Here is a 15,480-nt window from a genome sequence, read left to right as displayed (position 1 = left end):
AAAGGCAGGCCTGGTTCACATCACTGGCAAATGCTGCACCCCTAGGAATCCACCAAACCTCTCACAGAAGCAGGAGCTGGGATCTGGGCTTGCTCAGCAGCAGACACCACGTGGCTGAGGCTGCTTAGACAACAGGGTGTAAGGGAGCTTATCATTCATGCACGATGTTTGGGAATTTCTAATGGCTTGATAGGCAGCCAGAGAAATGCTGAATTCAACATCCCTTCCTCTCACCACCTCATTACCTTCTGGCCGTTCCCCTGTCTGCCTCTGTTTGTTTAAATGGAGCTCCTTAAGACAGGGAACGCTCGTTAAGAGCCCAGTATGATAAACATGGCACTTGTGCACTTGCCTAATTTGGTACATCTGATGAGCCAGAACTTAATAAATGCAAACTGCTACTCAAATTAGAGTTGTTCAGCCACTTTTCTGTCTTCCTCAGCATATTCTATGGGCTGATCTCATGACATTCTCCTTCATGCCAGGGGTTTTTTTTGTCTATCCGAACTTTCTTTTTCCAGTAGAAGCCTCCAAGCTGGGCTCCTCTTAGACACTTTACACATATTATTTCACCGTCTCAACGGAATGGTTCAAATTATAATTTTCCAGCTGAGATGCAAACATAATTCATTCAAGACCTTTTTTTTTTGTGTGTGTGTGTGACAATGGAGATTCCTTTGAGGCCCTAGAGGAGATAAAATGCGCTCAAAGTGGTTTGGGAAACCAGCATGCTAGGAGGAAGCATTTGGACAGAGGAAGCAATTTATGCTCTGCGAGTAGAGCGAAGTCAAGTGCTTTCAAGTGTGTCCTTGGGGATGAGCAGATCATCATTTTGGGATGATGGAAGAGAACACCAGAGTGTAGACACTGACTGGGAACAGTGAATGACAGATATAAATCTGAGCTGAAACCCTGTGCTGATAGTAACCAAATGTGACCCACAGCTGTAGCCAAGACCAAGAAACAGGCCGCTAATTTTTGTGGCTAACCAGCATGACTGCCCTCAAGGCTCCTCCAGCAGTGACAATCGGTGCCACATCAGAAAGCAACATGCATCCTTTGTGTCGAAAAGGGGGCCACCTGTGAACCTTGTCATTGTTGATCAGGACCTGGGGTTGCATGGACCTCCTACCTTCAGCTGCTTTCCCTGCAGGGAATGTGGGATGGTCAGAACACAGTGCACTTGGGAGACAGGAGATTAAAACAGCAGCTCTTCTGGGCCAGACAACTCAGAGAAGGGCTGGGAGCTTTGAGAAAGGCAGGAGATCTCCACGCTGGTGTTTGTGCCAGGGATGAACTTAGTAAGTCATAAAGTCATTAAGGTTGTAAAAGACTCTAAGATCATGCAGTCCAACCATCAGCCCAACCCTGCTGTGCCTACTAAACCGTGTCCTGAAGTGCTACATCTACACACTTTCTGAACACCTGTGGGGAAGGAGACTCCACCACTGCCCCAGGCAGCTTCTGCTAGGGCTTCGCCACTCTTTCAGTAAAGAAATCTTTTCTGATATCCAGTCTGAACCTCCCCTGGCACAACTTGAGGCCACTTCCTCTCATCCTATCGCTTTTTACTTGAGAGAAGTGATCTCAAGCCAGATCTCAACTTCAAGCAGTTGTAGACAGTGATAAGGTCTCCCCTCAGCCTCCTTTTCTCCAGGCTAAACAACCCCAGATCCCTCAGCCGCCTCTCATAACCCTTGTTCTCCAGCCCCTTCCCCAGCTCTCTTCCCCTTCTCTGGATGCGCTCTAGCCCCTCAATATCCTTGTAGTGAGGGATTCAAAACTGAACACGAGATTCAAGCTGTGACCTTGACCAGTGCCAGACAATGAGGCACAACCTCTTCCCCCAGGAGCCAGGCTTAGGTGCTTCTGATCTTCCCTGGGATGGACAAACTGGACAGAGAGGCCTGGGGTTGGTGACATGCCAGGAAGCTACTGGATGCAGCACAGTGCGTCATCATCTGTGCGTCAGCAACCAGGGTTTACAGCTCCAGAGATGGTTTTGTGGCTGTGAGCCCAGAGAAGGAGCTCAGGGCAACTGAGAGAGGTGCCAGGTAGATGCCTAAGATTAAATGCAGGCCTTAGAGGCAGCTCAGCAGAGCAAAAGCAATGCACAACCCTTTCTTCTTCTGCTGGCAAACAAACACCCATACACAATTCTCCTGGTACCCTGATGCAAGCATCCCTCATCACCGTGGCCGCATGATTGCAGTGAGGAGAGCAGGCTGACCTGGAGCTGGCCTGGGAGGACACCAGAGATCATTCGCCAAAGGGTGTTTGGGAAATAACAAATCAGTGTTGGCAGCTGGACGTCATGGCACAAGGGATAACACATGGGAAAGGCTGAATCCAGGTTTATTTCCACCACTCATGACAGAAAGAAAGGACCATTTCATAGCTGGAGTCCTGATATTTGACAAGAAGCCTTAATTCAATTATAAAGTAATCTTATAAAGTAAATAGCTTTGATCTGGTACGTTTCATTTAAAGCACTGGATGTTTGATTTATTCCTTACTGCGAGGAACAGATTTCACTTTCTTTAATAACGTCTAAGAAATAAGGGTTTCCAATCCCTACACAGAGGAAAATTCATACCAGCAATACAGCTGTGAAAACTGATTTCCTTGAGCCTGTTCTCATGGAGAAGAAACAATTGCTGTGCCTTAGGAACTGACACAACTGTGTATTGAAGTGCAATGTGCCAGATACGAGGACAGGCTGAGAGAGCTGGGGTTGTTCAGCCTGGAGAAGAGAAGGCTCCGGGGAGACCTTAGAGCAGCTTCCATGGCTGAAAGGGGCTGCAGGAAAGCTGGGGAGGGGCTCCTGATCAGGGAGTGCAAGGGTGGGGTGAGGGGGAACGGTTTTCAGCTGAAAGATGGGAGACGGAGATGAGATCTTAGGAAGAAATATTTTCCTGTGAGGTTGGGGAGGCCCTGGCCCAGGTTGCCCAGAGCAGTGGTGGCTGCCCCATCCCTGGAGGGGTTTGAGGCCAGGTTGGATGGGGCTTGGAGCCCCTGATCCAGTGGGAGGTGGGTAGAACTGGATGGGCTTTAAGGGCCCTTCCAACCCAAACAATTCTATGATTCTACTCAATACCCGGATGAATATTTTGAAAATTAACTCACGGGTGACTCGAGAAGTGGATAAATGCTCAGTCACAGCCACTGCAAAGCAGAACAGATATGATGATAAAAATCAATCTGCCCCAGGCAATTTATTAAGGGCCTCAGGAAAAAAAATAACAAAAAAAGACAAGTAGGAATCGGTTTGCAAAATATGATTGGTTTTGAAACGTTCGCCTAGCAACAGACCAACAAATGCTCCAACTATGGCTTTATTTCATATTCTCACAGCAATAGCACATAGTGTTTCAACACCAGCCAGCTCTCGCTCTGAAATCCACTCTGGTGACCTCAGCTGCCCTGCTCTGCTGCTCGGGCATCTTGTGGCTCCCACCCTTCCCAAGCCGCGACTGATTGAGCGCCGCCAGAGCAGAAAGTGCATCTGTTTCCGCTTTCCTACACTGCAACAACCCATTCCCCCCAATTGCTCTCGCTTGGCATAAAGGAAGAAAACCTGATGTGCCAATTTCCTTCTCTTGGTGCTGCCCACCCCTGCCCACTCAGCACCGTCTGACCTCGCTTTCCCAACACGCCGTCTGAGCTTGCTGAAAGTCAAAGTCAGGTCAAGTTCTTACACCCTTACTTGTTGGATACAGAAAAGAAACCATAGTCCAGGTAAAATTCTCTTCCTCCTGGAGCTCTGCCTGCTTTTCCCATCGCCTCACACCCGCCTGTCCTCATGCTTTGGGAACGTGGCTTTGCTTCTTGGAGCAGACTCAATGCTTCCAACAGCAGAAACAAATCAGAGAACATAAACAAAGCCCCCTGGGGCTTCTGGGAAAAAGAAAGGCGCCAGTCTCTCAGAAATTTAGCCTGGAATAAGCTTCGGGTCCATCTGCACCCCTTGCTTTGCCATGGAGCCCAGACGTAAGAACAGGTAGAGCTGACAGCAGAACCGGTGGCCACGCTGTGAGTGGCCGGCAGTTGAGGGCACGGTGGAGAGATAAAGGATGGTACACCACTTCTCTGACCTCTTATTTTGCTCTAGAGGTAGCCATACCACCACTTTGAGAAAGGGAGGCGATCTAGGTGCCCCTGCCTCTCGCAGCTAACACAGCTCAGCACTGGTATTTGCTTCTGAAGAAAACCTCAGGCTCCAGGTCTGCCTGCTAAGCTCTGTGAGATCCTGATGCTTCCAAAGGAATAACTTGGGAGAGTGGCCTGGTCTCAGAGCTCCTGCTGTGCTATGAACTCTGAGGAAGCCGCAATCCTGCAGCTGTTGCAGCCTGTATCCAGACACTTCTCCTGTCTACGTTCATAGACTCACAGAATGCTCTAGGTTGGAAGGGACCTTTGTAGGTCATCCAGTCCGACCCCCCTGCAAGAGCAGGGACATCTTTAACATGATCAGGTTGCTCAGAGCCCCATCCAACCTGACCTTGAATGTTTCCAGGGATGGAGCCTCCACAAGCTGTCTAGGCAACCTGGGCCTGTGTTTCACCACCCGCATTGTAAACAATTTCTTCCTTCTTGCTACCTTTGCCAGTAGAATAGCAGGGTAGTAGGCAGCAGAGCACCAAGAGTAGGGACAACTCAGCCCTTAAGAACCAGGGTTTCTTGCCTTGGTGCCTCCCTGCCCTGTTTGTTATTGGGGACAGCAGCACAGCCCTATCTCACAAAGGTAGCCTAGCCAGCAGTTTCAACGTTGGGTGTTCTGGTGAGAGACACATTAGCACCCATTAGATAAAGATGCCACTAGAGATGAATCGCTGGCCAGAAGCTTTTTGTGGGTCGTCTCCAAGCGTGACCCATCAGCAAAGAATAGGCCTGTACCCAGGCAATGGCCAATGTGTTTGGAGCAAAAGCTCATCAAGGTGGACACGAGACCAAGCTGGTTGCATTAACTTACACTTATACAAGCTCTGCTGAATCAGATCTTGGGGACACCGTGGTTTGTGCTGTGCTGGCTGAAGACATCCTCATCCCTAACATAACCTCACCAGCTTATCTTTAAAACACAGTCAAAGCCCAGCCCAAAGCCACCCAACAGCAATTTTGAAGCAAGAGCAGCTCAGAGCTCTCCTCGGGTGGCCTAAGCCTACTTTTATGAGCCCCCGGTAGGGAGTCAGGACTGGAACCATCGCCTCTGTTCTCCAGGTCTGGGTCCTGCCACCTCAGTTTCACAGTAACTAGAGCCAGGACTGTGTACTCACATCATGGATGTAACCCTCATCACGCCAGCTCACGCAATCGCATTTCTATCAAGTTATCCAGAGTATGCGAGATGGAATTTAGCCTGGCTTTTGATGCTAGCTTTGGCCTAGCTGTCAGAAATCACACAATTCCTAATGTAGCAGAACATTTGCTAATGTAGAATTCAGCCAGACATACCTTTAGAGTATTTTAAAGGTAAAAGAAGTGACTTGATACCAGATCATCTTGTTTTGCATCTGACTGCTATCTTCTCTAGTGCTAGGAACCCAAGATAGGATTTACCGTATCACTGCATCAGTCTTCATATCCCTAACATGAACGGGAGGCAGAGCAGTCAATGGGTAATTTAGTTGCGGTCTGCAAACACCCTGAGGCCCCCAGAGAGCACGGCAGTAAGAGACAAGTGTTCCTTATTATTCTCTAAGTTAATAGTCCTTTGCTGTGCAGTATGTCTTTGACCTCAGCTATCCTGCCCTCCCCACCTCCCTTCTCCAAACCACAGAGGGTTACAATACTGAATACATCTGTTTCCTGTTGCAGCAATTGCAGTTGCACATTTCCAACAAGCAGTCTCAGCTGAGATGGAGAGGAAAGCAATTTTATTTACCAATAGAAGATGCTCCCAATCCTACCTGGCTCCTTTGCATTGCACCGCCTGGTGAAAATGAAGAACAGCTGACTATAGCAGAAAGTATTCTCCTGTTATTTAGAGAAGTTTGCATCATCCCCTTTTACTGCTACTAAAAGTACATTTGTACCTGAGATATTCCGATATCTTTACCCAAAATAAATAACTTAAATAACACATGCACAAACAGGAAAGACATGCAGAATTAACTGAAACTCATCCAGCACCTGAAGGGGCTACAAGAAAGCTGGGGAGGGATTTTTTAGAAAGGCTGGTAGTGATAGGATGAGGGGCAATGGGTATAAACTGAAGAGGGACAGATTTAGACAAGACATAAGGAGGAATTTCTCCACACAGGGTGGTGAGGCACAGGAACAGGCTGCCCAGGGAAGCTGCGGCTGCCCCATCCCTGGAGTTGGATGTTGGCCCTGCTGCTTTCCCTCCGAGGTGAGGGAGGCTGCGAGCACACCCTGCCATTACCTACACCTCAGCTGACCAGTTAAGCTGCTGAAAATCAGTTGCCCATCTGGGCTGTGAGCTGGCCCACACTTAACAAGGTGACCCTTGACTGCAGAATCAGGAGCCAGGCAACACCCTCAAAGAAGGGCACGCTTTGTAACACAGCACGGTGGGGGCTGCTCCCAGCAGTTAAACTGAAAGGTTTTGTGTAATACAGCTACTCAGATCCACACAAGGATGTTTTGCGACTGAACTTGGCCATCCAAGTCGTACAAAGAGCAGCTGAGGGTTGTTTAGCTTAGAGAAGGGGCAGCTGAGGGGAGACATCATCACTGTCTACAATTGCCTGAAAGGAAGTTGTAGTGAGGTGGGGGCCAGTCTCTTCTTCTAAGTAACAAGTGATAGGATGAGAGGAAATGGCCTCAAATTGCACCAGGGGAAGCTCAGATTGGATATTAGGAAAAATTTCTTCATGGAAAGGGTTATCAAGCCCTGGTAGAGGCTTCCTGGAGCTGTTTAAGACAAGTAGATGAAGTGCTTAGGGACACAGTTTAGTGGCAGACAGGTACAGTTGGGCTTGATGACCTCCAAGGTCTTTTCCAACCTACTGATTCTAAAATCCCATAGTTTAGTCTTTCTGTTTCCTTCTGCTGACACTGTGGATGCAGACTGGACACTGTCTCACCTGCTGTGATGGCACCCACTGAGGTGGGGAGAGACACATCCATCTGACCGCTCGTCTGCCTCTGTCTTTCCTTCGCTCTGGTGCTGTTTAAAGCAGAGAAGGCTCCCTCCAAACTGAACTCAGCTCCCTGCTGTTTCAAGTTAAGCAGTTCGAAACTGATGGCCCCAAACATGTGCTTAGGGATAAACATTTGTGCAAATATTTGCAGATGTAGGACCCTAATCTAGACAACAATGTTGATCCCAGATATCATTTTGTTTATGAGTGTCAATCCCGGGGCATTACCAAAAGCCTGAGGGAAAAGTCTGTGTTTCAAGACGCTTATGGTACCAAGGGCTTATCCCACAGCCTGGCTCAAGCGAGGAGGAGCTTTTACTTGCCAGAACAACCAGTATCTACAATACAACTAAAACTGCAGGCTGGTGTAGAAGGATTTTGCAAGCAGAATTGGAATTTGAAAACACGCAGACGTGCTGAAGTATTGGCACTTTGCAGGACAAGAATATGCAAATGCTTTGGCCAGCTCTGAGTCCACCCATGGGGAAAGCTTGTGTGGACGAGCTGCGTATTGAAAGAGGAGAGAGAAACCAAGAAAAAAGGCCATTCAAACCTCCTGTGGCTTGAGAAAGCAAAATACCTGTCTCATTCCCTTTGTGCTTGTTACTCCTTGCTCATGCACCAAATGCAAACAGCGTGATTACTCACAGCCTCCAAGTTGCATTGATGTGCAGGGTATCAGCTCTCTGCCACAAGCTTTTGTCTATCCAGTTCTAGATCCTAAGCTACAACAAGGTCTTCCAAAATAATTGCTGCTGCCTCCTATGTGAAAGAGGAACCAGACCCCTGAAGCTCAGGGGGACACTATATTTCACCTCCTTTTTCCCCTCCTGTGTGTCCGTGCAGCCTTTCCTCTTTGTGCCAAACAAAAGCTACAGCACCTTAGCTTTTAACTTGGAAAATAGACTTTCAGGGTGGCTTAAATATGAGCGTGATGGCCAGCAAGCACTGTTGCCTGCTGGAGCCTCATCTTTTTCTAGAGGTGATTTTAGCAAGCGTTTTCTAGACTCAGCGTCATGGTGCTGTAAGAGTGAGAACTGAAAGAATTCTTGAGTTGTAGGCGATCTGCTGGTCTTTCCTGGAGCAGAAACCAGCACTTGGGAGTTAGAAAGCTGGCTTCGTGTGTTTACAAGAAGACCTGCTGCCCTCAAAATATGCTGATGTTTCCCAGGCAGCTTTGCAGACATGTCAGGGATAAGGATAGGCGCCTCGAGACCCATCTCACTTATAAACAATGCTTGTATTTGCAGTAGTTGTTCTTCTGCAAGGTCTGAACCCAGCTCATCCAAAAGGCTTTCTGCAGAGTAAATCAATTAATGCCCTTAAACAGGGAGCAACATTTGGCATCATCAATCAGGTTTCTGGAGTGAGATTCGCTGCGCTGATGCTGTGATGCCCTCTTATGGCAACGCGCCAGCTTCTGAAGAACCTTTTGGACAACATCTCAGCTAGATGTGTAGCTGTGAATATGATTCTACAACAGGCAACAGGCTCTTTTTCTTGGGCCATCACTTGATGTGGTGGTAATATTTTGCAAGAGAATAATATTTATTTACCTCCTTTTTTCCCTAAACATAACAGACTTTTTTTTTTGTTGTTATTTCTTCTTTTTTTAGCCTAAATTTCCTCTCAAAGGAAGCTTTGATTTCCCTGTTTACACAGCCACAGTTGCTAGTAGATGATGGAGGCTGGAAAACTGTAAAGATCATACTGTTATAGACGACTCAGATTTTAAGCTGTATTTCAAGAGGCCGTCTCAGATTTAGGGGGAAGGAAAGAGAAAACATTGTGTCAGATCAGCATTAATTTGAAGAGAAGAAAGGGGGGAATCCTTCTGTGTGTTTTGTCTACCACAATCAGGAAATGCAGGAGACACATCTCTTCAGCATCATCTGCTGTCCTTATTTGTTGTCCTAGGTTGAAGCACGCTGGAGAGTAAAGATTTTGCAGCCCCAGCGGAAATGTTTGTAAAATGTTTATCTGATCAGCTACAGACTTTGAAGGCTTGCTATGGGAAAGAGCCCTAACACTTCATCACTCAGATGCAACTGGGAGGCTTGGTGCCTCCTATTTTTTGCAAGAGAGACTTTTTTTTATGGCAGTAAATTGGTGTTTTGTACCAACAGCAAGAGAGAATTAGGATGAAGTCGGGGTGCCACAGATCACTGAATATATTTATATATATTATATGTTCTTCCTAGTCAAAGCTAGAGGTAGAGTCCCATGGTGTTACATGTTATCACACACACTGGACAGTTCAGCACATAAGTCACCCCTAAAGGAGAAAAATACCCTCAAAAGCCCAGGTATTGCTGCTAACTGCAAAAACCTTCTGCAAATGCACAGCGAAATGTACCCTCTTTCCTTCTGCTCTGCATGAAAAACCTGATGCTAGCCCTTGTTATTGCTTTCACCATCAAGAAAGGAGACTGCACAGTAGGGAAAAAGCACTGCGTGCATCTCTGTGCTCACAGTAAGACTACTGGCTTTTCAACATGGAAAAAATGATGCAATTGTTAGACACACGAATAACTTGGGGAAAGCCAGTCTACTGACTCGCTCCATAGCTTATCGGGCTCCTGGGCAGCCAGGCTTTGCTTCCTGCTCTACTGCATGCGATAAGGGTGAAGCTTAGAAAAAGCAACCCCCATTAGCATCTTTTTACACTACCCAGTACATCCTAGCTTCAAGGTCACCCTAGCGGGAAGGTACACAGAAAGGTTTTGGTGTGACTAGTCTTCAAGCTAGATGTTTCTAGCTCACATCAAGCAGAACTGTATGGCTCTATACAATTATGTTCTGTGGTCAGGGTTGCAGCTGCAACCACACTGCTTGGTGTTTTCTCTACCTTGATTTCAGATGTTTCTACCAGCCTGACGACTTGATACGTTTCAATGGACAAGTGCTTCTGACTTTCCATATGGCACCCAGCATGGACACTCAAGACATCCTGAACAGCAGCTGTACCGAGCTCACCTTTCTCAGTTCATTTTCAGTAGTTTTCAGCTTTGTCCCCAAGCCAGATCTTTGATTGCAACATTCCTCTTTGTCTACAAATGCAACATATTCATTCACATCACCTAAAAGACCAGGAGCCCAGACCTATGTCAGTCTGAATTTCTATCTTCAATGGAAAATAAAACCTCAGAGAAACTATAATGTGCCTACTCCTACCTCTAAGCACTTGGAGAAATATCACTGTATCATGACATCAGCTCACTGTGCAACTTCAGAGCTACATCAGATTCACTTTTAAAGTACACCTAACCTTCTGTCCATTCTTGTCCGGGCGATGCACCCCATTCCAAGCTCTGTGTCTCAGTGGTGGGGCCACATCAAGGCTTCAGTCAGTAGTTTAAAGCCACCTCCTTTGAAAGCTACGTATTAAAGTCTTAGGATTGCAGTGAAGACTTAATCTAGACTGAGTCTAATCTAGTAACGGCCAAATGGTCAACAGAGAAATGCGTACCAATCATGTTCAAGACTCTCGGTGGGAAAGTCTCCCAGGAATGAACAATGATCCCTGTAACTTCCGTTAGCAAGAAATTGCTTAAATGCAACTAATTCCTGTAAATCTCCTGACAAAACCAGTTATCTCCTACAGATACTGCTGTAATCTCCTACAATCTTCAACTGCAAAGAGTTCTTTCTTTATAACTTTCATTTTCTCTATGGAGGATGTTACAATTGCTGCTTTCTTGCTTTCCATTGTCACAGAGTTGCTTTGATCCTTCTCTCAAGTCTCTTTCCCTTCAGCTTGAGGGTTTTTTTCCTTCTCTTTTTTTATTATTTTTCTATATATTTCTCCCCCCCAGAAACAGGCTCTAATTTGTTTGCACTGTTCCTAGTATTGCTTCATCTCCGCAACTTTTGTTGCTGAAGCAAACGGGACTGGAGCTTGAGCAATGTAAGTTCAGAGCAACAAGAGATAACCAAGGCAGGAACGAGACAAGATGAGGCCTTGTTCTTGCAAAATACATCGAAATTGTTGAGGTTGTAAACAAGCACTTCCTGGTGGATTGAAAATACAACATCATAGGCAGCAGCAAAGGATGGTTTCAACATTTTGCAGGCTGTGTTAGGATTAATTTAGCGTATTTTGCTCTTGCTGTGATTTTCGATCATTCATACCATCATGACGCAATGAGCAGCAAATGCTCTGAACTTAATCGTTGCCGTTCCTCAGAGATACTGGAGCATTTGAAACTGATTGCACTCCGTGGGATGCTTGAAAATATTGCTTTGAAAGGAAATTATAGCTGAGATACTAGTTTTGTAGGTTCCGCTAACTATAAAGAAAATGTTTATATTTATATTTCCTTCCATGATTCATTGAATGTACTGAGTACTATAAACATTTCTAGCAAAAATTACTGTTTATTTACAAGTTTCATTAGCACTGAACCAGACGAGGAGCTGTTAATGAGTAGGTTGGTGCAAGTATTACAGAGTGTGACTATCACATTCGCATCCAAAGAGGAAAAAAACCTATAAAGAGGCAAACCCATCCTGCTTTGAGGTGAATAAAAGATATATGAGCACATCAAGAAAACTATAACTTAGATGATGAGCTGAGGCACAGAGAAATGGAGGAACCTGCCCAAGGTCACCTCAGAACGTTACACAGACCCAGATGATGCTACATTTCTGCATTCTTAGTTTAGCTTATGCCCAGGGTCAGAACTGTAGCTGCTTCACAAAGAAAACTTTGGCCTCTATTAGCAGCCTCGACAGCTGTGTCAGTGTTCATGTCCCTTTTTATTTTGTAAGCCCCAATTCCAGCCGGGATTGATTTAGGCTGGAGTGCAGCTGGGCACTGCAGCGCCGTGCCTACCCTGAGCTGGCAACAATTAAATCCCACCCTGAATCCGACTCATTTAAAGTCAGCAAAATGTGTTATCAGGTGCCAGACGCCCTGCACTGATTTTCTTCAGCCACGCTTCAGGCTTCCTCCTGTATTCCCAGTTTGTATTCAGGGAGATCTGGCTTGCGGCTGAGGCAGAGGAATTGGCCTGATCCTACGTGGTAATAAAAGGTACAAAATATACCTTCCTAGGGTGACGTCAGCAAAGGCTGAAAGAGGGTTTGGAGCTTAATATCAGAAAGTTTAGAAAATCTCAGGCTATAGTAATTAATTAATTGCTTCTGTGGTGTGATATCTGAAACAGCACAGGCTGAGGGGCTGCTCTTTCCTGACAAAAAGCTGATAACACAAGCAGAGTCTGTTCATGGTTACATGCCTGCAGTGCCTGTCAGAAACACTCCAGAAGAGGAGCACCTTCTGACTTTAGTTCTGTGCTGGGCTGCTGCTGTCTCTGTTCCAAAATGTCACAAGAGAATGAAATCTGTGCTGGCACTGCATCCATTCAACATCACTTTTCCTTGTGAGCACGATGCAGGAATTAATATACGACTATGAACATTCCAAATTCACTTACAGTTTGGATCTCTGCTAAGCAGATCCCTATGGATAACTGCTTCTTCTGAAAAGCTAAGTTCCAAGTTTCCTAACAAAAACAGCACCAAGGAAATCCACAAATTAATAATTTTTTTTTCCCAACTTCTATCCAGTTTTGGTTTGAATTTTTATGTTGAGTTTTAGACATCAGTAAATGCCATCAGAACAATGATATCTATCAATACGATTTGCCATTTGACTTGAACTTCAAGTAAATCTCTCTGCCCTATACACTATATCCTTGTGCTTTGATTTGCTTCTCCACAAAGGAAAATAAACATAAGTATTTCTACCCCTTTTGCACAGGCATAGGTGAACATCCAAATGTGTAACACAGCTAGGGAGAATGTGCTTGCCCTGTAAGGAGCAGCTTTGAAAGGAAATAGAGAAGAACCAGCCCTTGTGAGGGGGCGATTTGAACTCCAGTGCAACACAGCATCCTTTTCTTATCTGTACCCCCTGCTGAATTTGCTTTGGATTAAACCACCCCCACAGAGGTTTCTCTGTGAGTAAAGGCTGAAGGCAGGGTTCAAGCTCAGGCTAAAAGTGCAGTGGAAACTCATCCAGTGTCAAGGAACAGTTTAAAAACTTCATCTTTTTGGCATCCTCAATTCTAAGATGTTGTAAGCTATCTCAATCTTGCTGGGAAAAAGAAAGCGCTTCTAATACTGTCACGACCAAAGACCAAGAAGAAAAACATTTCTTCTGATGGAAGAAAAACACTTTCAGGCATTGTGTTTTGGAGAAAATACACAGAATCATAGAATGGTTTGGGTTGGAAGGGGGCTTAAAGATCCAACCCCACTGCCACTAGAACTATTGTTGGGAGAGAAGAAGATCCATTTTGGTCCACCAGAGCACTGGCCTGGTTCCTCTGGCCTCAAAGAAAGCTTTCCACAAAGTATGCTGATAGAGCTATAGGTAGAAGGATGAGCCTCATGCATGGCTGGTCCCATCCACTGAAGAACATGAGCCTGACAGCTTAGCAGGGACATAAAGAAATTACAGATGACAACTGTATCCAGAGTTATCCAAATAAATCAGAAGCACCTGGAAAAGTCATAATATATATTTCAGGTTGAAGCTGACCTTTAACTACTGCAGGCCAAAATATTTTTCTGAAGCAGAACTGGTTCAGAAAGGGCTTCCTACACATTCCTGTGAAGCAACAACTGAGCAATGACCACTCTTGTAAACAAGAAACCACCTACATGAACTGTTTGGTCTCATCTGGGCTTGCAGTATCTGGTTCTCAAAGGTTTCAGGTGTGTATAAATATATGCATAAACACGTGTGTGCGTAGTTTAGCAGGGAAAATGAAAGGCAAATGTTTTTAAAGACTTATAGGCAATCGGGATATCGTTGCCAGAGTTGTACTCAAGCTAAGCTGTTACTATTCTCAGTTTTATTTGGATTTTACTTTAATCCCAAAGAATCCTGTAAAATATACCTTCCTGGAAAATATAATAAGAAAAGAATCTATTGAAGCACCCACTGCCCTTGCCAATGAGCTGTAAAAGAGGGAAAGACATTTGGAAACTTGTGTTCAGAGACTGGGCAGGAGGACTGGAAACTTCGCCGAGATACTGTTCTGTTGTCCTGTCCTGTTTATCTTCTTTTCCTCTTCTTGCTCTGCTGGCTAGTGGTTAAGGAGAAGTATTTTGACTCTTGTGAGTCAGACTTACCAGAAACATCTTGCTTTGGGCATTTCCTTGTTGCCACAATCCTGGTCCCCCTTTTCTCTGTCTTTCCCATTTAAATGGAAAGACACCAACTACTAGGTGGAAACACATTACATGTTCTTGTAGGAAGAGCACTGCATTGGTCGTGTCCAGACCTTTCCATTACAGCAATCCAGGGACAACTGCAAATAACATCTGTGATCAGAGTTAGGACCCATTTGATGAGCCACTGATGTGTGAGAGGTCCCTGCCTATAGCTTAAGCATCTTCCAATTCATGAGAAAGGGGTGGTTAAAGAGCAGGAGAAAACAAAGTCTGGCTTTGGTCCAGACTCATATCTGTACTGGAAGTGTGGAAGAAAAAATACCACCTAAGAAAACAACCCTTGTTTCCTCCAGTCTTCTCTGTTATCCTATGGGGCAGTGCAACTCACTAGCAAGAGGAACTCTCACCACACACAAGCAGCTGCTCCGGAGGTTTCTAAGAGGGTGCAAAGATTACGCTTCCAGTGAAGCATTGTGGAGAGGGAAGCGATGATTGCACTGCCCTGTCTCTGCCCTTTGGGACCTCCTGGAGCAGGGTGTGCCCCGTCTCCTGCTTTGGGTGCCGAAATCAGCAGAAAGTCCCACAGGACTTCAAGTAAGAGTGACTCACAGTCCCTTTTCAATTTTGAATCATAAAGAAAACAATCTCAATGTGAAAGAGTTACCCACAGGCCTGCTCTGTACAGGAGGTTCATAAAGCCTCCATCCCATCTGATGAAAGCCAAGGGCCTGCACGAAGCATCAGGAGAAGAGGCATCATCTTGCAGTTGGTGACAGCCATGGCTAAAATAGGTTTTATGTCTACCCTCTGCCCTCTCCTGGATGCCTGGCAGAAAGCGTGGCATCCCTCCAGCAAGGCAAGTTTCAGGTTTTGGTTATAAGCAAGTTTTTCTCATTTCTGTCATTCAATACCAAGAATTGCATTATAGTTAATGGAGATCCACCAAGTAGCCATGGTGGGAACGCCCCTAAGTTACTTCAGCTCCACCACTATAAGCATTTTCTCAGACATCTTAACTACCTGAGAAGTTCTGAAATTCAGGTATTGCCTAGCTCAGAAACGGGTGAATCCTCAGCAGCCATCCCTAAGTTTCTACAACGTTCCTCATAGTCCTTCTCAGTACGACAAGATTAGCCAAGGGCAAACGCATCCTCTTCGGTGTTTGCTTTTTGCCAGTGCTACAGCTGAG

At 45.6% G+C, this 15,480-nt stretch overlaps 1 protein-coding gene across 1 annotated transcript in view; it reads left to right on the top strand.

Annotated features, from left to right (window-relative positions):
- Positions 1-15,480, top strand: part of FN1 (fibronectin 1) — a 263,549-nt gene that overhangs the window by 91,002 nt on the left and 157,067 nt on the right. The gene's annotated exons all lie outside the window — the stretch shown is intronic.

The sequence above is a fragment of the Phaenicophaeus curvirostris genome, chromosome 7 (assembly GCF_032191515.1).
Source record: "Phaenicophaeus curvirostris isolate KB17595 chromosome 7, BPBGC_Pcur_1.0, whole genome shotgun sequence".
Classification (NCBI taxonomy): domain Eukaryota; kingdom Metazoa; phylum Chordata; class Aves; order Cuculiformes; family Cuculidae; genus Phaenicophaeus; species Phaenicophaeus curvirostris.
Note: the sequence above shows the minus strand (reverse complement) of the source record. Positions and strands in the feature narration are given on the sequence as shown.